Source organism: Pituophis catenifer, unplaced genomic scaffold, assembly GCF_029215685.1.
Source record: "Pituophis catenifer annectens isolate HBS135680 unplaced genomic scaffold, rPitCat1.0.hap2 SCAF_2, whole genome shotgun sequence".
Lineage (NCBI taxonomy): Eukaryota > Metazoa > Chordata > Lepidosauria > Squamata > Colubridae > Pituophis > Pituophis catenifer.
Window position 1 is genome coordinate 296,021,250 of NW_027256882.1, and position 22,897 is coordinate 296,044,146.

General features: G+C 47.5%; 1 protein-coding gene across 1 annotated transcript in view; it reads left to right on the plus strand.

Annotated features, from left to right (window-relative positions):
• CNTFR (ciliary neurotrophic factor receptor) overlaps positions 1 to 22,897 on the plus strand; it is a 298,801-nt gene that overhangs the window by 69,356 nt on the left and 206,548 nt on the right. Inside the window, exon 2 of the mRNA XM_070936027.1 lies at positions 3,416 to 3,525. The gene's annotated coding sequence lies outside the window, so the exon portion shown is untranslated. The remainder of the gene's footprint in view (positions 1 to 3,415; positions 3,526 to 22,897) is intronic.

Below are 22,897 nucleotides of genomic sequence, written 5' to 3' on the forward strand. Positions count from 1 at the left end.
TGGGGAGGCAGGAATCCCTCCCAGGATAAAGAGAGATGGCCAGAGGTGAAATCTACATATATGAGGGAGATCTACCTTTCCAAATTTCACACGCACCTCTGGATCAAAGCCCAGATCAGGAACATCTCAAACTGCACATCTGCAGAGGAAGGACATGGATTAAAACCAGCATCTCTGAGTTCAAAATGAGTCCCCTTTCTCACAGTATGTCTGGATTTCATTTTTTAAAATTGGTTCTTGCCCCCTCCTGGCTCGTGGAACCCCAAATTATTCTTCAACCATCTCTCACAACCAGGAAATCTCTCCTTATTTTGAGTTTGGATCTCAGAATACAGAAGAACCGAGTTAGAAGGAAACTCAGAGGTTGTCTAGTCCAACCCCCTGTTCAAGAAGGAGAGTCTATTATTATTCATCTGGATGAATGGCTGTCCAGTCTCTTCTTGAAAACCTCCAGTGATGGAGCACCCACAACCTCCGAAGGCAAGACCGACCACCGATTAATTCTCCTTGCTGTCAGAAATTGGATTGGAGGGTGTCTGTTATTGGTCCTTGACAGCCACTGAGAAACGTTTGAAAGTGAGAAAATACAGTTGCTGATTTAGAGAAAAAACCTCCTGATAAAGAGAACAGGCATGAATTATGGAATATTTGGAAGGGAATGTAGCAGAGTCGAAATTTGGGGGCTGACTCAAAAAGACCAGTCAGCGCATGGCAGGAGAAAGATAGGGATGCAAATAAGCGAACTATTTAGCAAATTATTCATGCCTGAGACAGGCAGGTGCGATGCCCCCTCGGTCATTTAATATATTTGTGGATGCATTTATGAAAACGGAGAGAGGAGACTTCAGAGCTGAGCTGGCTGGGGACGTGAATTTACATGCGCTCTTGAAAGAAATGTCACATCAGGTTTTGAAGACCCAGGGGATTTTCATTGAACATTCGATAGTTTGCATGTTGCAAGGAAGGACTGGGAATTCAGAAAGACTGCCAAAGTACAGGTAGTCCTCGACTTACGACCACCAAGGAGCTCAGAATTTCAGTTGCTAAGCGAGGCGTTTGTTAAGGGAGTGTTGCTCCATTCTACAACTGCCTTGCCAGCCTTGTTCAGTGAATCACCGCACTTGTTAAGTGAGGAGGCCGGTTGTTACTACTATGGAGAACGTTTCTACAGCCACAGTAGTCCTCGACTTACGACCACAATTGGGCCCAACTCTTTCTGTTGCTGAGTGAGACAGTCATGTGACTTGTTTGCCACTTTACGTCCTTTCTTGCCACGGTTGTTAAGTGAACCACTGCAGTTGTTAAGTCAGGAACACGGTTGTTAAGTGAATCTGGCTTCCCCATTGACGTTGCTTGTCAAAAGGTCGCAAAAGGGGATCCCAGGACACTGCGACCGTCATAAATACGAGTCGGTTGCCAAGCATCCGAATTTGGATCACGTGACCAGGGGGATGCTGCAACGGTCGTAAGAGTGAAAAACGGTCATAAGTGACTTTTGGCAGTGCTTTTGTAACTGCGAACGGTCACTAAGCGAACTGTCGTAAGTTGAGGACTCCCTGTAGTTGCGATTGTCATGGAAAACAGAACAGAGAATGGCAGGCTAGACATAAATGGCAGAAAAAATACAGGTAGTCTTCAATTTACGACAGTTCACTTAGTGACCATTCACAGTTAAAACAGCATTGAAAAAAGTGACCTATCACCATTTTTCACACTTACTACCGTTGCAGCATCCCCCTGGTCACGTTATCAGAATTCAGAAGCTTGGCAACTGACTCATACTTACGACTGTTGCTGTGTCCCAAGAGTCACGTGATCTCCTTTTATGGCCTTCTGACAAGCACAGTCAATGGGGAAGCCAGATTCACTTAACAATTGTAGTGAGGACGGTCATAAAATGGAACAAAAGAACTGTCTTGCTTAGCAATGGAAATTTTGGGCTCGATTGTAGTCGTAAGTCCAGGTCTACCTGTATGTGTTGTGTACAGATAATCCTCAATTTACAACTGCAATTGGGAACAGAATCTCTGTTGCTAAGCGAGACAATTGTTGTGAGTTGATCCCAATTTTATAACTTTTTTTTTTTTGCCCCCGTTGTTAAGCGAATCCCCGAAGTTGTAAGGGAAGTCGCAAAGTTGTTCAGTGAATCCGGCTGGCCTCATTGTTTTTGCGTGTCACAAGTGGCGACCCTGGGATTCTGCAGCCGTCGTAAATACCTGCCATTTGCCAAGCCCCTGAATTTTGATTAGATGACCGTGAGAATGGTCATAAGTGTGAGGACCGAATATAAGTCACATTTTTTTTCAGAGCAGTTGTAACTTCAAACAACCGTTAAACGTAAGCAATCGGCTTACTCCCTTTTGTAACTCTACTAAATACTTTTTAAGCCCGAAAATAAGCACGACGAAAGCAAACAAGCTATGAATGCATGTTGGGTTCCTCCTTACCACATCTCACACTTCCCTCCTTTGGGTAGGAAAATCTCCTTACAATCCTGGCCGTAAATCTAGTTTTGAAGATCAGCCAGAATAACCTGACAGGGTTATTGCAGAAAGGAAAGGAAGCTTGGGCAAACGGCTACAACCTCTGGCAGATGAATAAGGAAGAAAAGCCTTCTTTCCCCTAAACCTTTTTATGTAAACACCCTCCCAATATATGTTACCGGCAATTTTGTCAAAAGCTGGCACTGTCTACAATGCCTAGGAAATCTATAGGATGCCTGGCGTTTTTTTAGGCGAAATGGGAAACGTCTGTGTTATTTTAATACGTTATATATATTTCCCTAGGTATTGTAAATTTTACCTAGGCATTACGCAGAATAACAGGAACTACTAAGTATGGAAAGAGAGTCGGGAAAAGACATATATTAATTTTGGCAGCTGCCAAAACAGCCAATGCAGTTCTGGGCTGCATTAACAGAGGGATAGAATCAAGATCACATGAAGGGTTAGTATCGCTTTATAAAGTCTTAGTAAGACCACATTTCACAGGCTAGAGCATTGCAGGAATTGGGAATGTCCAGGCTAATGAAAAGAAGACTAGGGGTGACATGATATTTGAGGGGCTGCCACAAAGGAGAGGGGGGGGTTGTGATCAACTTATTCTCCAAAGCACCAGAGGGCAGGAGAAGAAGCAATGGATGGAAACAAATCAAGGAGAGAACCAACCTAGAACTAAAGAGAAATTTCTTGACAGTGAGAATAATTAATCAGTGGAACAGCTTTCCTCCAGAAGTTGTAGTTGCTCCATCACTAGAGGCTTTCACGAAGAGATTGGACAGGCATTTGTCTGAAATGTTTTACGGTTTTCTGCTCGGGCAAGGGGTTGGACTAGAGGATCTCTGAGGCCCCTTCCAATTCTGGTATTCTCTCTGGGAAAGCTTCATCTGGAGTGACCCATGCATTTCTCTTGACAGATAGCCCCGGTTTTCAAGGAGAAGGACCCAGAAGACACAGAGGGTGGAGAAGCGGAGGAGAATTGGATGCGCCTCTTCAGCCAGATCCTGCGATTGAGGACATCCAAGCGGTGAGTGTTCAGATGCTACCTGGCGATGCCCTTTTGGCTACGACGTGGCTTATTTTCAAGTCTGTGCACCTCAGGACCTTGTTTCGGGCACCCTCCAGCTGTTCCTTGACGGGGGAGCTGCTGCTGGCAAGATCTCTCAAGCCGGAAGGCTGCCAGAGTGATGAATGTCAAGGGCAGCCAACGGGAACTTTACTGAGTGTTGAGTTGACGTTGAATGCCTCTATGGGCACCGAGGCTGGAGTGGTTTCTGCCAGGCTACGAAGCCTCCTCCGGTCCTCTAAAATCTACATTTTAAATGCTGAAATCTTTCTCTTCCCCTGTGGCTTTTCAGCAAGAGAGAAAGAGCAAAATTGGTCTTGCTTACCCAGAGCATTTCCAGGTTTTCTTTTCGTTCTCACCGTCTTTTCCAGCTGGGCTGCAAAAGATGGGAATTGTATACCCTTATTTTTGAAAAACACAGTTGAGTAGACACGTCGTTGCCAGGACTTGACAGAATTTAATACTATATTCTCCATTCCTGGGGGATTCTGGACGGCTTTTTCGCACTGACAGAGGCTGCCAAGCGTAAATTTTGGAGTTGGCCCTGGGAAAGTGGGCATATCCAGTGCCTTGTTTTTCATCGGGTGAAGTGAATCAGGTTCTGTGTTTGCGCTCTCTTTGGGAGGATGACGAAGTGATGGCATGAGTGGCAGAGGCTGTTGACTCACCACGGCAATGTCATTATCCAATCCAGGCGATGAGCTCAGTGGGTGCCGATGGAATTGCTGCTTGTGACTAGCCTGACTCATCCCAAGTTCTCCAGAGGCTCCTTTTGCACGGTTCCAGCTCTCTTTTGATGCTGGACTGTCAAACTCCATCTCAAGTCAGCTTAATACAGGCAGGAAATCTTTCTTCAAAGCCTGTTTTGTTTTTGTTTTTAAATGGGGGAAGGAATAATATTTTAGACATGGTGGAAAGGCAGGATTCGAACTGGGGGATGGATTTTTTGTTTGTTTGTTTGTTTTTGGAGCAAGTTTCAGTCTAAAGTAGGTTTCAGCTATGGCCGGTTTGTGATTTATTTATTGGATGTTCCTCTCAACAAGAGATCGTGGCTTTGCATGTTTCTTATATGCTCGTGGAAGAGGACCTAAAATGTTCTGAATATTTCATATTTCATTTGGGCCATAAAGATACCGCCTTACTGTAGGAATGTTGGATTGTTCTTTTCTTATCGGCCACTTTAGCTAGCGGAGAGTAACAAGAGTTGGAAGGGACCTTGGAGGTCTTCTAGTCCAACCCACTGCTCGAGCAGGAGGTCCTATACCATTTTGGACAAATGGCTGTCCAGTCTCTTCTTAAATACCTCCAGGGTTGGAGCACCTAGAACTTCTGGAGGTAGCCTTGTTTAGGTGCAGGTTCTGGGTGGCCTGTGGCCTGGAGCTGAAGATGATGTGGACCTTGGTCTTCAGGCCACCACAGAAAAAAGAGACCTGTGATGGGGAAGGTCCATCTCCATATGCTTCAGCACCAAGCTGGAAAGGGAAGTTCTCCTTAGAGCAGAGGTGTCCAACCTTGGCAGCTGTAAGGCCTATGGACTTCAACTCCCAGAATTCCCCTTCCAAACTTTTTTTCTTTCTTCCTTCCTTCCTTCCTTCTTTCCTTTCTTTCTTTCTTTCTTTTCTCTCTTTCTCTCTCCCATACTCCCATTCCTTCCTCTTTTCCTTCCTTCCTCTTTTCTTTCTCTTTTTCTCTGTCTTTCTTTTATTCTTTCTTTCTCTTTCTCTTTCATTTTTCTTTTCTCTCTTTCTTTCTTTCTCTCTCCCGTTCTCTCCTCCCTCCCTCCCTCCCTCCCTCCTTTCTTTCTTTCTTTCTTTCTTTCTTTCTTTCTTTCTTTCTTTCTCTCTCTCTCTCTCTCTCTCTCTCTCTCTCTCTCTCTCTCTCTCTTCTTTCTTTCTTTCTTTCTTTCTTTTTCCTGCCTGCCTGCTTGCCTTTATTCTCTTTCTTTTTCCAGTCAGGTGTTTTGATATAGGTAGTTGTTACAACAATTTCTTTAGTAACCATTCAAAGTTATGGGAACCTTGAAAAAAGTGACATGACAATCAACCAACGCAAAAAAAGAAGTAAAATTGAGCACAACTTACTTATCTGAAATTCTGTTCCCAACTGTGGCCATAAAGTCAAGGACCACTGGTAATGCCAACTGCCCTGCTTTTGAGTGAATTCATATCCCAAATGTGCTTTTTCTAAAAGGTAACTGGACTTTCTTGGGGTTTTGTTTTTCTTTGAAAACATTTCGCTTCCTCTCCAAGCAGCTTCTTCAGTTCTCCTTGGGGCAACCATGACTGGGGTGATTGAGGGCATTCATAGACCTTCAGAGTGAGTTCGTAGCTTGCCCGTCCCGTCTTTCTCTGAGCACCTTAAGGTGCCCTTGGAAGTGCCCAGGGCTCCCTAGATGTGCTCTTATGTTTCTATGGCCGACCCGGATTTCTCCCTTGCCATTCTTTTCCGCTTGCCTTGTGGCAAAAGTCCGCTGGCATCCCCCCCACTCGCCTTTCATCATGTCAAGCCCAATCTTCCTTGGTCCCTCTTGTTTTCACAGCACACACAACTCCGCTAACAATGGCAATTACCGTTATGCGGTGCCTACAAGGTAACAGCCGGCATAAGAGGATCCGGAGGGACAGAATTAAGGCCTTCTAATATGCTGAGGCAAATTAACGTTGTGAAATTAGTCATGTGTCTGCTCGGAGATCTGACAAACGTCTCTCGCACTAATAGAGGAGCTCAGCTGGATTTGTGGCCCGGAGCGAGAAAAGGAGGAGGGAGGGAGGGCTTCGAGGGTCTTTCTGACCACTGCTAATGTTTCATCCCATGCCAATCTCTCTGTCGGGGGAGGGGCTGCAGCCAGGAGCGAGAAGGTCAGCAGAAGTTGGAGCTAAACCCTCTTTGATCCAGCAGTCTAAGCAGGGGTCCACTCACTCACAAACACTGCAGTCGCTTCCATTTATGTTCCCCCTGGTAAGAGTCACAGGCATTATTTCTGGAATAAATGATTGATGCTCCTGGGGACTGGAAGGCTTTGTTCCTTCTTCTTTTAGATTTATCCGTCCCTGTCAAGATCCCAAAATTAAGAAAGACACACTGTGATTCTTCTAAGTAGATTCCTTTATCGTTCCTCGCCTACAGACAGAATCTTGCCAGACTAAAGCATGCAAACACCCCCATAAGGCAATAAATACTCTGGGGACTGTTAGGGAGGAGCCATCTTCACCCACTTTCTCTCACACTGATTTCTCCATCCCTGTCAGGCTCCCAAAACCAAGAAAGGCACGTTGAGGTTCTTCTAAGCAGGTTCCTTTATTGTTCCTCACCCATAGACAGAATCTTGTGGGATTAAAACAGTCCATTTGCATCCTTAAAGATATATCTGGGAACCATTAGGAAGGAACCATCTTCACCAATTGAATTGTCTCTTGCTCCTCCGGAATGCAGGCTCTGCCTTCTGTAAATCTGGAGAAAGGAGGGAGGGAAGGAAGGAAGGAAGGAAGGAAGGAAGGAAGGAAGGAAGGAAGGAAGGAAGGAAGGAAGGAAGGAAGGAAGCTTCCAAAACCAACAAAGACATTGTGATTCTTCCTAGCAAATTTCTTTATTGTTCCTCACCCATAGACAGAATCTTGCCCAACTAAAGGATGCTAACACTTCCATAAGGCATATACTTTGGGAACTCTTAGGGAGGAGCTGTCTTCACCCTCTTTCTCTCACACAAACTGTTTGAACTGAGTTGTCTTGCTCCTCCGCAATGCATCATCTCTGACAGATGATGTGTTGGGAGACCAACCCTTAAGGAATTCCCTTGCGTGTTTGGATTTGATAGTAATGCTATGCATACATTATTATGATTATTATTATTATTTTAAAAAGTCTTTTCTCATGAATTGAAGAAGGTACCTAGCCTGGTGACAACGTGTTTGTGGGAAAATAGCCCAGCTCAAAGAACATCCAAGAGCCCTGAACTCCATTATTGAATATCAGACAATGCAGAAGATAGTTAGATCAGGGCTCTCCAACCTTGGCAACTTTACGGCTTGAGGACTTCGACTCCCAGAATTCCTCAACCATGCCGGTTGAGGAATTCTGGGAATTGAAGTCCAGAAGTCGTAAAGTTACCAGGTTTGGAGACCCTTGATTTAGACGGACTTTGGGACGTAGAGCAGAGTTTCCAGGGAACTGTGACTGTGAGGGAGTGAGCTCGCCCCTTCCTCTTGGGTGGAGGGAGAGCTCTAGCTCTCTCTCTCTCTCTCTCTCTCTCTCTCTGTGTGTGTGTGTGTGTGTGTGTGTGTGTGTGTGATGAGTGCCCAAGAGCGCCTGGGGGCTGAGATGGAGGAGGCGGCTGTGTTCCTGTCTCTCCTCCTCCCCCTTGGCGGCCGTCAGATGGGCAGCTCCAGCCTTTTGCAGATTTGTAAATGCAGGCTAATGGGGTGTTTAATGGCCGATGCCTACCCCAAGGCCCTGGGGTGGGTGGGTGGGCACAGGGATGATTTAAACCGTGCTTAATAGAGCAAGTGATCCGGTCTGCTCGAGACATAAATATTCTGCAGCCTTTCCCACTGCTTCTTCGGCCCTGGGCAAAGTGGACAGCTGTGGTCGGCTGCAAAAATGACTGGGGGAAAAAAATGGAAAAACAGGACCCTGATAGAAAATGAAAAAATAAAAATAAAAAATAGGACCCCAGCAGAAAGCCCTTCCCAGGCCAAGGGAGAGGAGAGGAAGGGAACATTCTTCCTGAGAGCGGGGCACTATGTTTCCCATCATCCCCAGCTTCCCTTCTTAGCCCTCCCCCCCCCCCTCCGGGATGATGTGCCAGTCCCCAAAGACTCTTCTTCACGGTCTGCGTGGGTGATGTTTGCTGACGCTTGGAACGGAAAGGAATTGCAAGAAAAAGGGGTCGCCGCTGAACTCAATTTTGCAGGAGGGAAAATGGGGGGGAGGGAGGGAAGCAGGCCTCCTGTTGGGCAATGCATTATGGGTTGGGTGGCAGCCAGGCGGATCAGGATGCTGGTTCCAGAGGAGGCTTTGGAAAAGGGCAGAGCAGCCCCCGAGGTGCCCGTATCGAGTCCTGTTTCTGGCTGGAAGATAGTGGCTCCCTTTCATAGCGGGTGATGGGCATACAGGCTGGCATGGGGTTGGTGTAACCTCTGGACCTGGCACCAGCTGTGGTTCTTCATTGCCAGTAAAGCAGCCAGTCACTTTTTATGGGAGATAGGTAGTGAGAAAGGAAGGGAGGGAGGGAGGGGGAGGGAGGGGGAGGGAGGGAATGGGAAGGAAGGAAGGAAGGAAAGAGAGAAAGAAAGAAAGAAAGAAAGAAAGAAAGAAAGAAAGAAAGAAAGAAAGAAAGAAAGAAGAGAGAGAAAGGAAAGGGAGATAGGTAGTGAGAAAGGAAGGGAGGGAGGGAGGGGGAGGGAGGGAATGGGAAGGAAGGAAGGAAGGAAAGAGAGAAAGAAAGAAAGAAAGAAAGAAAGAAAGAAAGAAAGAAAGAAAGAAAGAAGAGAGAGAAAGGAAAGGGAGATAGGTAGTGAGAAAGGAAGGGAGGGAGGGAGGGGGAGGGAGGAAATGGGAAGGAAGGAAGGAAGGAAAGAGAGAAAGAAAGAAAGAAAGAAGAGAGAGAAAGGAAAGGGAGGGAGGGAGGGAAGGAGGAAGAAAAAAGAGGGAGGAAATGGGAAGGAAGAAAGGGAGGGAATGGGATGGAAATGAGGAAGGAGGGAGGGAGGGAAGGAAGGAAGGAAAAAGAAGGGAAGGAAGAAGAGAGAGAGGGAGGGAGGAGCTTCCCTCACCATAATGCTAGCACATCCACTGTAGAAGCAGCAGAGAGATGCTCTTGGTTATTCTCACTTGCCACAGAAGCGCCAGGAGGGCACTGAGCTTGGCAGGATCCAAATCCTGGGCTTCTAATCTTTGGCCACTGCGTCTCCACCTTGGCAACTCTAAAGATGTGTGGACATCAACTCCCAGAATTCTTCAGCCAACATGGAGAAACGCTGCTTTGAAGGGTGATGGGCTCATTTGGAATGAGGAGAGCAAGTGGTGGGCACTCACCCAAATCGGACCCCGTGCTGAGCATGGCCAGACCCCCGAACCTCCATTTACCAGAAGGCAGGTGCGAGGGACCAGCAGGACTCCGCCTGGTTTCTGGGCCTGGGAAGCGACGGCAAACTATCAAGCGTTCATTTGAAAGTTCTCGGGGTGCTCCTGTGGTGTGCTGCTGGGGGATTCTTGGAAAGAGAGAGAACGGGGAGGGTCTTCCGGTCGACTGCAGCATGCCAGCCCTTTGGATTTTAAAAGAGTTTTGGACTGAAGAGCCAGGAAACCTGGGGGTGCCAGGGCGTTCCGTGGGGGAGCCTGCCCAAGAGACAGGAAGTTCTCTTTTTCAAGATGAAAGAAGACTTAGTCCGTGGAATAGATTGCCTCCTGGATGCTCCATCAGTGGGAATCCTAGCCACTGGTGGGATTCAAATAATTTTAACAACCAGTTTCTGCCCTAATGACCGGCTGGGTGGGCGTGGCCATGGTGGGCGTGGCCAGGGTGTGTGACAGGCAGCACTCGGCCCCCTGCACCCCCTAGGGAGCAAAAACGGGCCACGGGGGGGGGGGAATGTGCCACCCCCTGCGCCCCATTTTGGGCCTAATAGGCCCCTGCACTTACCTGGGAGCCAAAATGGGGGACGTGGGGAGGGGCAGGGAGGGGAGGGGCCAGACAGCAATTTAACTACCGGTTTGCCCAAACGGGCCTGAACCGGCTGGATCCCACCACTGGTCCTAGCGGACAACCCCTTAAATATGTGCCAGCCGTGTGCTGCAGCTGCCCAAAAAGCCAATGCAGTCCTAGGCTGCATCAACAGAGGGACAGGAAATCAATGTCACGTGAAGTGTCCGTTCGACTTTACAAAGCCTTGGTGAGGCCACCCTTGGAATCCTGCATCCAGGTCAGATCACCATGATATTAAAGAAGACGTGGAGACTCTGGAAAGAGTGCAGAGAAGAGCAACCAAGAGGATTAGGGGACGGGAGGCTAAAACATACAATGAACGGTTGCAGGAACTGGGTATGTCTAGTAATCTAAGCAAAAGACGGACTAAGGCTGACATGATAGCAGTCTTCCAGTATTTGAGGGGCTGCCATTAAGAAGAAGCGGGTCAACCTATTCTCCAAAGCCCCTGAAGGCAGGAGAAGAAGCAACAGGTGGAAACTTACCAAGGAAAGAACCAACCTAAAACTAAGGAGAAATTTCCTGAAAGTTAGAACAATTAATTGATGGAACGACTCCAGGAGTTGTGAATGCGCCAACAGTGGAAGTTTTCACGAAGAGATCAGACAACCGTCTGTCTGAAATGGTAGAGGGTTCCTTGCTTGAGCAGAGGGTTGGACTAGAAGGCCTCCAAGGTCCCTAGGAGATCTGGTGTTCTGTATCACTGGAGGTTTCCACAAATAGACTGGACAACCACTTGATCACTGGGGTGTAAGATCTCCTGCCTTGATCAGAGGTTTTTACCAGAAGATCTCCAAAGTGAGAGTCTATGTTGTACCACAGAGTTTCTCAACCTTGAGCACTTGAAGACGGGTGGACTTCAACTCCCAGAATTCCCCATGGCTGGCTGGGAAATTCTGGGAGTTGAAGTCCACCCGTCTTCAAGTGCTCAAGGCTGAGAAACTCTGTTCTACAATTCGTTCTAAAGCCAAACTAGCCAAAATTCACTCCTTGGAATCCCTCTTTACCTCTTTCTTCCTGCTCTTGATGGAGAGGACCCTGAAAGCCAATTGAGGGGAGGGGGGCATGAAGGAAGGGGCTTCCCCTGGGACATCATCTTGAAAGGAGCAGCCTGGTGGAGCCAATAGAGCCCTTATCAGTGGGGGTGTCTCTCCTGATGCCAACAGGCAATGCTTCCTGATAAATTGTATCTGTCAGGAAGGAAGGAAGGAAGGAAGGAAGGAAGGAAGGAAGGAAGGAAGGAAGGAAGGAAGGAAGGAAGGAAGGAAGGAAGAAAGGGTTGGAGAAGGGAGAGAGAGAAGGGAGGGAGGGAGGGTGGATGAAAGGAGGGAGGAAGGAAGAGAAGGAAGGAAGGGTGGGTGGAATGGATGGATGGATGGATGGATGGAAGAGAGAGAAGGAAGGGTGGGTGGAAGGATGGAAGGGAATGGGATGTGAATAATGAAGGAAGGAAGGAGGGAAAAAGTGAGGAGGGAGGGAGGGAAGGAAGGAAGGGTTGGTGGAGGGAGGGAGGGAGGAAGAGAGGGATGGATGGATGGATGAAAGGAAGGAAGGGTGGGTGGGTGGGTGGAAGAAGGGAGGAAGGACGGATGGATGGGTAGGTGGATGGGTGGATGGATGGATGGATGGAAGGAAGGATGGGTGGATGGAAGGAAGGAAGGAAGGGTGGGTGGAAGGGAAGGGAAGGGAGGGAGGGAGGGAGGGAGGGAGGGATGAAGGAAGGAAGGAAGGAAGGGAGGAAGGAAGGAAGGAAGGAAGGAAGGAAGGAAGGAAGGAAGGAAGGAAGGAAGGAAGGAAGGAAGGCTCTTCATCACTCACATCTGACAAATAATATTACCAACCTGTTGTAGAGTGGAGGGGAGGGTGGTTGATTCTCACCACCCAAAATCCAGCTAGATCTGGCAGCTTGTTTAGAGCTGAGTGTGAAAGTTCTCCTCTTGAGGAGGGGCAACTGGCCTGTTGACAGCCTGTGTGTGTGTGTGTGTGTGTGTGTGTGACCTGGAGGTTTTCCAGCTCAGCAGAGGCTAATCCAGCTTAACGCCAAGCCGCAGGGGGGCTTTGGGAAGGGGTCCCATTCCATGGGCTGGGACTTGCAGGGATCAAAAGGGATCGCAGCAGGATGCCAGGAGAAGATGCTCTGGATTTAAGGCAGGGGGGCCATGTGTCGGAATCACCCGTGTGATGCTGCTGCTTTCCTTGGGCATGGCTGGTGCACAGACCCTCCCTCAGGGCTCTGGGAAGGCCTCTCCTTCATCCCAGTTTCTCCAGTTTTGGTCACCAAGATACAAAACAGATGTTGAGACTCTAGAAAGAGTGCAAAGAAGAGCAACAAAGATGAATAGAGGGCTGGAGGCCAGTACATGCGAAGAACGCTTGCAGGAACTGAGCATGGCTAGTCTAGTGAAGAGAAGGAGGAAATGATTTATTTATTATTTATTTTATTTTATTTTATTCAATTTGTATACCGCCCTTCTCCTAGTGGACTCAGGGCGGTGCACAGAAATGATAGCAGTCTTCCAATGTTTGAGGGGCTGCCACAAAGAAGAGGGGTGTGAACTTATTCTCCAAAGCCCCTGAGCCTGAAGGCAGGACAAGAAGCAGCAGATGGAAACTAATCAAGGAGAGAAGCAACACAGAACTTAAGGAAGAATTTCCTGGCAGTGAGACCAATAAACCAGTGGAACAGCTTGCCACCAGAAGTTGTGGGTGCTCCATCACTGGAGGCTTTTAAGAAGAGACTGGACAACCATTTGTCCAAAATGGTATAGGATCTCCTGCTTCAGCAGGCAGTTGGACTAGAAGACCTCCAAGGTCCCTTCCAATGCTTTAACAGATAACAGAGTTGGAAGGGACCTTGGAAGTCATCTAGTCGAAACCCCCGCCCCAAGCAGGAGACCCTACGTCATTTCTGACAGATGCCAGTCCAGTCTCTTCTTGAAAGCCTCCAGGGATGAAGCTCCCACAACTTCCGGAGGCAACTTCTGTTCCATGGGTTGATCGTTCTCCCGGTCAAAAAATGTCTCCTCATTTCCAGGTTGAATCTCTCCTTGGTCAGTTTCCATCCATTATTCCTTGTCTGGCCTTCAGGGGCTTTGGAGAATAGCTTGACCCCCTTCCTCCTCTCTGTGGCAACCCCTCAGATATTGGAAGACTTCTATCCTGTCCCCCCTGGTCCTTCTCTTCACTAGACTAGCCATGACCAGTTCCTGCAACCGTCCTTCATATGTTTGAGCCTCCATTCCCCTAATCATCCTGGTTGCCCTTCTCTGCACTTTTTCTGATCTCCCTGCCCAAAAATAGTGAGTGACCAATGATGTGCCCTTCCACTGATGCGGGGCATCTTGGATAGCAGAAAACCCCTGAAGTCTTGTTTGCTTGTAAGCTCATCCACCAGGCAGAACTTCAGGAAAAATACAATAGTCCAGTCTAGAAAGAAATACCAAGATGGAGGGAATAGAAAGCTAGAAACTGGGACCCCCTTTCCAAAGGTCTTCTAATCACCATCCAGGATGGTACTTGGGTGATCTGGGGATCAGCTGCAGCATCAGGAGCCACGCATAGAGACAGCGAGATCCTGGGGTTCTTGGCCATGCTGGACTTTCAGAAGAGGCTGGAATCCAATTTTCAAAGCAAACAAATTACCTGTTCTTGGGTGACCCTTTTCTCTTTTGGGTGGTGTCACCTCATTGATGATTTGAGCCCCTCCCTCCTCCTGCTCAGCCCCTATTCTTTTGATATTTGGGGAATGGGGAAAAAAGCCCACCTCTTGTTATCACATAGTTGATTTTCTCTTTGGTTTTTATTAACTCAACTTACCAATGTTGGGATATATGTTGCTTAGGGTTATTTGCGACCGGAGTGGTTCAGAAGCCTGGTGAAATAAATAAAAATAACAGTAATTAACTGTTAGCTGAATTAATTCTGACTTTCCGTTGGCCTTGGATCTCATTGCATTATTTTTTATTCTTAGGTTTTATATGTAGCCGGTTCTTTTTAATTGCTTATCTTTTATACTTCACATTTTCTATTGCTGTATATATTACGCCACCTCGAAGGCTTTATATGCAGAAAGGCAGGTTAGGAACCAGAGGAGTCTTAAAAACTGACCCTGGGCTGGGCTCCTGATCCCCGGCGGGCCCCTTCTCAAAAGCAGCTTCCCTGGAGTCTTTATAATTTCTGCCAAATTCACCGGAGAAGTTCTGCAAAGAGATCAAAAAAGTGTGCCGTTTTCCGACTTGCAAAAGGGTTGCCGTTCCCCGAAAAACAGATGCTGTTGGATGCTAGGCCAAAAGAGGGAGCGAGAGCCGAGAGGAGCCCTGACTGCACATATTTAAGGACCAGAAATTAGCATCCCCTGTAATCATCATCACCTTTGAATGACCCCATAATCCCTTGCGGGGTGGTGTCTGACCAACTGAATGGAGCTAGCAGGGAGTTTACTGGCCAGATGCCCTTCCTGTTGCCAATGAGGAGTTTCGTTCAGCAGATACTTTCTCATTGTGCCCAGAGAGAGGAATATCTGCATCTACCTAGGATCGAACTCACAGCTTCCTGATTGTGAGGCGAGAGCTCTGTTACTGCGTTCTTTTATTTACCAGCTGAGCTCTCATTTCTGGACTATCAGACTTTCCGTAGCTTGCCAAGAATCCTTATCAGTAAGCTAAACTGCGCATGTCCACCCACATTCCTTCCACACTTTTCTTTCTTCTCTTGCCAAGAAATCCGACTGCTGAGAAGCAGCCGGCACAAACTTTTATTCAAAATGTAACTAATTAGATCAGTTAGATGTTTTATTTTCTTTATAACAAATAAATGAGTTTTCTTAGAAGAAATATCTTCGGGTTTTGTTTTCTTCAAGTATGCTTGCAAGGAAAGGTCTCGATCCACTCCTCTTAATCAAGGTGCAATCATCCCAAAGGCAGAATGGGATTAATCAGCGCCCTGACAAGCTCACCTCTAGGCCACCGCACCACTCCCTAGCATCCCCTATGATCATGCGATTAAAATTCAGCTGCTTGGCAAGCGACTCATAGTTATAACGGTGGCAGTGTCCTGGATCACGTTTTGCGACCTTCTGACAAGCAAAAGTCCACAAGGAAGCCAGATTCACTTCACAAGCGAGCTTACTCACTTACTCACCTGCAGTGATTCATTTAATAACGGTGGCAAGGAAGGTCACAAAACAGGGCAAAACTCACTTAACAGTTGTCTGGCTTAGCAACGGAAATTTTGAGCTCCGTTGTGGCCATAAGTCAAGGACTACCTGTATGGAATACAGTGCTTTTGAACCCTATGCCTCTTCCCCCACTCTGGTGCCTTCTCCAAGCAGGTGATGGTAACCCTTCCAGAAATTCCAGGACAGGCAAAAACCGAAAAGAGCCATTTTAAAAATGTAGAAAGCCAGCAAGAGTAAAGAAGGGGTGGTAGGCAGAGCTTGGAGGATCAGGGTATGCTTCTAATGTTCTGCTTCTTTTTAGATGTCTCCAACCTTCTCCTCTGCTTCTTAAGGAGCTCTCTTGGACACTAGATTGTCCTCTCTAAATGAGAAGATCCCATTTAGCTGTTACGGTGAATTTCTTTTCTGAGATCCTTCTACAAAGCAGGTGTAAAGTTCTGCAGAGTTCCAGAGGTGATTTTCCAAACAGCAACTGGACTTTCTTGGGTGGGTTTTTTTTCCTTGAAAACGTTTAGCTTCTCATCCAAGAAGCTCCTTCTGTTCTAACTGATTGGTGGGGAGCAGAAGGACTGCCTTGGACTGCAAAGAATAGAAACTCTTCCGTTCCCCACTGGTAAGCAAGAGTGGATTGAATGGATCAGCCCCGCTTGGTGGCCTTCAGCTTGGGCATAACATGAGGACTGATAGTCTGTCCTTGACCAACCTGTTCATCCTGGCTTTATCCCATCCAATTTATCTAGCAGTTTCCACCAAGGCCGTCTTGTGGCCACGAACTCACAGATGACTATCCCAAAGCTGCTTTTCCAGTTGTTGTTGTTGTTCTCCTTGAAAACGTTTCACTTCTGATCCAAGGAGCTTCTTCAGTTCTGATGAAGGTGAAGAATGATGGATGAACTTGGCTGAAGAAGCTCCTTGGATGAGAAGTGAAATGTTTTCAAGGGGGGGGGGGAAGGAAGTCCAGTTGCCCTTTTGGAAAAGCACTTTTGAGACAACGATGATCTGGATGATTGAGAATCTTCATAGATGTTCTGAGAAGTTCACCCCAACTTCCTCGTTAAGTCAAAATGTGAGACTGCAGATCTCTCCATTGGCCACCTCACTGTGGCTGACCTCTGTGCTTGAGGCTCCTCCTTCCAGGGCAGGGAGAAGTCCTTGGGGTCCCTTTCCTGTGCCTGGCTGAAGGTCACCTCTGGGGTGGACATCCCAGGGGAGACCCTCCTGGTGTGCTCCTAAGTCTGCTTCTGCCGCCTTTACAAGCCATTACCCCAAAGGGGGCCTTCCCTCCACTTGAGGACTTCTCCAGAATCAAATGAACACGGAGGGAGAGAGAGAGAGAGAGAGAGAGAACGTAATTGGATTCCATTTATTACCTAGTTCCGCCTAGCAGCCGCCAATTACAGAAAAGCAATTAGAGGGAGTTGCATTAATAGCAATCTCCAAGCCCCCAACAGACGCCCCCGTCAAAGTTTCTGGCTCGGTTTATTTGTTTTATTTGTTTCTGCAAATTTCCTGCTTTGGAGAGACGGTGGGAGGTTCTTGGCCAAAGGTGGGCTGCTTGAAACAATCAATCGGAATAGAGCTGGAAAGGACCTTGGAGGTCCTCTAGTCCAGCCCTCTGCTCAAGCAGGAGACCCTAATAGCATTTCAGACAAGTGGCTGTGCAGTCTCTCCTTAAAACCCTCCAATGAAGGCGTATCCAGAACTTCTGGAGGCAAGCAGTTCCACTGGTTAACAGAATAACAAAGTTGGAAGGGACCTTGGAGGTCTTCTATTCCGATCCCCTGCTCAGGCAAGAAACCCTCTACCATTTCAGACAAATGCTGCCCAATCTCTCCTTAAAAACCATCTGTGATTGAGCACTCACAACTTCTGGTGGCAAGTGGTTCCACTGGTTAATTGTTCTCCTTAATCAAGGAAAGAAGCAACCTGGAATTAGGGAGGTTTCTCCTTAATTCCAGGTCGCTCCTCTCCTTGGTTAATTTCCATTCATTGTTTCTTATCCTGCCTTCAGGTGCTTTGGCGAATGGCTTGACCTCCTCTTCTTTGTGGCAGCCCCTCAAATCCTGCTCTCATGTCCCCCCCTAGTCCTTCTTTTCTCTAGACTGGCCAAACCCAAATCCTGCAACCGTTCTTTGCAGGTTTTAGTTTCCAGGCCTTTAATCATCGTAGTTGCTCTTCTCTGCACTTTCTCCAAAGTCTCAACCTTTTTTTTTTTTTTTTTTTTTGTAATGTGGTGACTAAAACGGGACCAAAATGGCACCATGGGACTCTGACCCAGAAGCAGAGAGCACAAAATGGTGTTTTGGTGTGTGGATGTTGTGTCCTTGACACACTGGCTCATCCTTTTTGTCTGAAGTAGCTGCACCGTTTTCCACACCCCGCCATCTGGGCTAAGGGGCTTGGGGTACACTGGAAAATCACAGAGCGGCCTTTGAGGGGAGGTGCTTCATCTCCTTATCATAGAAGGGGGGGAGGAAGAGGAAGAGGAGGAGGGGTGTGGGATCCTTTGTGTTCTCTGAGCTTGGTTGTTTTCCTGCAGACTTTTCATGACCCAACTAAGTCACATCATCAGTGTTAGAAGGGAGGAGGAGGAGGACTGTGGGGTCCTTGGTGCTCTCTGAGTTTGGGGGTTTTCTTGCAGATGTTTCATTACCCAACTAGGGAATGGCATCAATGCTAGAAGGGAGGAGGAGGAAGAGGTTTCACATATTGCTATACTGCTAGCGCCATAGGACTAATTATCGTAAGGCGCAACGGTACTCAAACAATGTGTGCTTTATAATTCCTTTAAATGAACACCTAGTTTACTCATTCTCGAGTGAAGATGTTAGGTGAGCCCAGGTCAAGATCTTCTTCTAGGACTATTTGGAGTCTCTTCGTGGAGAAACAAGTGGCGATGCCCTCCACATTTCTGGCGGAAGAATGTGACCAAAAATTGACGTTACGACAGAAAAAGACATTCCTGGCTTTCTCCTGAATCTCTCAGAGACCAGGGTCTCGCATTAATGGGGCAGGCTCCGCAGGTGAAAGTCATCCCTTGGACTGCCTATGGGTCACCAATGAAGGGACTGTGTCTTTCGTCTATTTATCCATTGAGAGATTTTATATGACTGCCCATTTCACTCACAGTGACTCCGGGTCACTAACAGAGTTGCAACGCATCACACTCGTGTCAGGAGCACCGAGGGGCTTCTGGGTTGAAAGGATTAGCCAGTGACATCCCTGTTGCCCAGGAGCTCCTTTCATGTTCCTGACATGAGGATCTGGAACGAAGGACGGGAGCTCACCCCACCCCACGGCAGCTCTCAGGTCTCAAACGCGGGCTTGCTAACCTCCAATTCAGCATCCTAGCCGTGCGAGCCACTGTGCTCCTTACTAACAGAAGTGAAACCCCAGATGCAAAAACTCCCACCCTTCTGGTGATAACAACCAAACCAGCCTCTTGATGGGCTCCATATCCCCCTGGGGTCCCCAGGCCCTCTGGCCAAACCACGTCTTCAGGGTCTTTCCAAAGAGTGTCAAGTGGGGACCAATCTTATCTCTGCAGGGATGAGGTTCCACAGGGAGGGAGCCACCACGGAGAAGGCCCTTCTTCTGGATCCCACCAGATGGTCCTCCTTAGGAGAGGAGTGTCAGCTCCTCTGGAACCACCTGTGCTCCGCCAGGCAAACACCACAGACGCACAAGAAGTTCTCCAAAGCCTGGTTTAATCGTAGCTTACGCGGCGGTTTACAATAGGCGCTGAAGCCCATACAGGACAAAGTCGGAGACGCTCGTTTAGTCTGGTCACGGAGTTTTATAGAGTGGCTCCACCTTCTATCCTTCACAGCTGCGCCACTTTGAATTTACCGCTTCTCCTGATACTCTCAGCTGCGCAGGATAATGACATCATCTGCAGCTCCGTGGTTGTGCTCGAGGAACCAGCATCGGGCGCTGGGGTAGGATGCCATCTCCGCCCTCCGCTCGTAATGTAAGCCTCAAAATACTAACCGCGATCCCCCCCTCCTTCCACATACTGCCCGCCACCTGATATCACCTTGTATAATACCTAAACACAATACACCCCCTCCACTGTGATTCGTTGATGCATTCGTTTCGGAGGCCCCTCGCCTGGAAGGCGGTGTGTCAAGGGATGACTTGACACTCGACATGCAGCCTCTCCTACCAGGTCTCTTCCTGTAGATACAAAATAACAGTATATGATTATCATCCAATTATGGAATTATGGAATATGACCATAACATCATATCATAATACCAGTGCCTTCTGCTTGGATAGCAGACTTACAAAACATAACATCTCCTGGCTCCCTGCTCTGGTTGGTCAAGTAGAGACGACTGGGAAATGATGGGCCTTCAATATAATATCAGAGAAACTAATATCAGACCAACCAGGAAGTGGTCTGACTATGGCAGTGGACTAAGGACCACATCCTCTGACTTCAGATCCTCCATGAATTGTCCAAAGATTGACAATTAGATCTAAGAGTCATTGCCCACTGAGAGACAGACAGACAGACGGACTATCTATCTTGCCCCACTGAGGTCAAGTTCAGGATTGCCATGGAGGCAATGAAGTTCTGAGCCTTCCTTGAACGTTACTCCAAGAGTTGGAAGTTGGAAGTCTCCCAGGTTGAGCAGCTGGGGGTAGCTTCACCGCCATTTCTGCTGGTCAACTTAATTGAGGAGTCTGCCATTCAGCAAGGCGGACAGAGTATCTGCAAAAGTTCCAGCTTGTCACTCAAGAGCCTTGGTAGTACAGGGGTTTAAGGCACCCTGTTATTAAGCTTATTAAGACCAGCTGCCTGCAATTACTGCAGGGTTCGAATCTCGCCAAGGCTCAAGGTTGACTCAGCCTTCCATCCTTTCTAAGGTAGGTGAAATGAGGACCCAGTTTGTGGGGGCAATAAGCTGACTTTGTATAAATATACAAAAGGATGAAGGCTATTGCTGAGCACATTGTAAGCCGCCCTGAGTCTTCGGAGAAGGGCGGCATATAAATCAAATTTAAAAAAAAAAGAAAAAAAGGCCTGTCGCCTTAGGCACATTGCTCCTGGAAGGGACCTTGTAGGTCATCTAGTCCAATCCCCCACCCCAAGCAGGAGACCCTACACCATTTCTGATAGATGGCAGTCCAATGTCTTCTTGAAAGCTTCCAGGGATGAAGCTCCCACAACTTCCCAAGGCAACTTCTGTTCCATGGGTTGATTGTTCTCACTGCCAGAAAATGTCTTCTTATTTCCAGGTGGAATCTCTCCTTGGTCAGTTTCCATCCATTATTCCTTGTCTGGCCTTCAGGTGCTCTCTCTGAGGGACCTCACTCGCTCCTGCCTCTAATCATCTTCAGTGTTGTAGATGGTGCTGGACCCCAAATCTGGTAGAGTGGACTTTTAAGGGGGGAAATTCTGACACCCGACAAGGTTTGAATGGCAACTTCCACAGCTTCATCATTGATGGCTCTGGTTCTATTACACACAGCTGGTGTTTACTAGCCACAACTTGAGCTACAAGGCCCAGAGAAGAAGACATGCCAAGCTGAGGGAAGGGAAGAATTATATTTTTCAGGCCATCCAAGTTGAGAGAGGAAAAAAAAAACCTCACAATGAATCCGTGGAAACAGTCCAAAGTTGAGTAGAACAGATGAGTGTTATCCAACAAATTGTGTGGACCCACACATGGTAGCACAAAGCACGTCTAGGAGAAGGACACTCTTCACATCTCTAAATTTTTAATAGGATCGCATTGCATTATTTGTAATTATATGGTGGGCTCTGTATCTGATTTAGGATGCTCAGCTAGAAAAATTGTGCCTGATTTTGAATAATAAAATAAGGCAATAAGCCAGGATGAATGTTTGGCTATAAATGAGAACGTGATGACATCGGACAAATGAGAAATGGAATAGAATGAGGAGACTGGTGGGAACATGGTAACCCTGGATGCAAATGGGCTACGTTTTGGAGTGCAACAAGCAGGACCGGTGATCTGGAGTACCGGGACCTATAGATCAACATCTGCTAATCCTGATTAAGAAGGGGTTTTCTGTAAGGAAGACTGGAGTACCTCTATGTCGCAAAAGGAGAACATTAGAAGTGGTATATGGAGTCCTTGGTGCTCTCTGAACCAGGTTGTTTCATTACCCAACTAGGTAACGTCATCAGTGTTAGAAGGGAGTAGAATTTGCTCTCAGTTTATATGTTTTGGCTTGCCCTGTCAGTGTTAGTGGGGGTGTTCTTGGGGTTTCTTGATTAGGCTGTTGTTTACTTGTTTATTTGAATTGTTAGCCCCTTGATTGAGTATTGTTGTTCTTGATTGTTGGTCTAGTGTTAATCTTGGTGTTAATCTGCTTATCTGGGTGTTGATTGCTGGCAAGGACGTGTTCTGTCTTTTAGCTTTTCTATTGTCTCCTTTGAATGGCATGGAGATGTTGTTCATCTCTCTGTGCCTGTCGACGGCTGATTTGTCTGAATGCCAGCCCTCCAGGAATTCTCCAACATTTTTGGACTTGGCTTGGTCTAGGATGCTCAGTTTCCCACTTGAAACTCTGGTGAAGTCTGTCCATGTGCTGTGCAATTAAGGAGTTTTCATTGTGTCTTCTGATTGCTAGTCAGTGTGAGGGGCCCTTAGCGGTCTCTGAGCTGGCTTGTTTTCTTGCAGACATTTCATTACCCATATACTACGGCTAATGGCTGGCCCTGATGGCGTGACATACTTGGGTCAGGAAATGCCTGCAAGAAAACCACCAAGCTCAATAACAGCACTAAGGACCCTACAGTCTTCCTTCTTATCCTCCTCCTCCTCCTCCTCCTCCCCCCTTCTTCCCCTCCTTTTCTCCATCTCCTCCTCTCCACAAACCCTCCTAGCACTGATGATGTTACCTAATGGGGCATCATGAAACCTGTACAAGAAAAACCACCAGGCTCCAAGACCACCGAGGACCCCACAGTTCAACCCTGAGCTACAGAGATTCCCTTCTAACCTAACCCTAGCACTGGCATTTCGGAAGGCCCTCCGCTGTGGGGTGCCAAGGGCCACAGTGCCACGAACATCGTGTTGCCAGCTTCACGTAGATCCTAGTAGCGATTGCAAGAAGGAGAAGCAAATCGGGCATCTGGAGGAAAAAAAAGTAATAACAAGAAGACACTTCAAAGTCACACGGTGTCTGGGTAAATGTATATTCCCGTCACAGTGCAGAGACAACATTTCTAAGGACGATAAAACAGTTGTGACTGAGACGTGTTCAGTGGCGGAACTGAGCCCACACAATTGTGCCGAGTGTCGGGAGGACATTCGGGGATTGTGAGCAAGAACCAGAAACTGTTCTGGGGGGTGGGGGTGTTAAATTTGGGCTGTTAAATTTGGGTGCGTGGACGAGTTCAGGGCCGCCACGTTTTCCTCCCAAAGAGGAAGAATCCGTTGAATGAAAAGAGGACTTTAAGCAGAATTGAAAGGGAG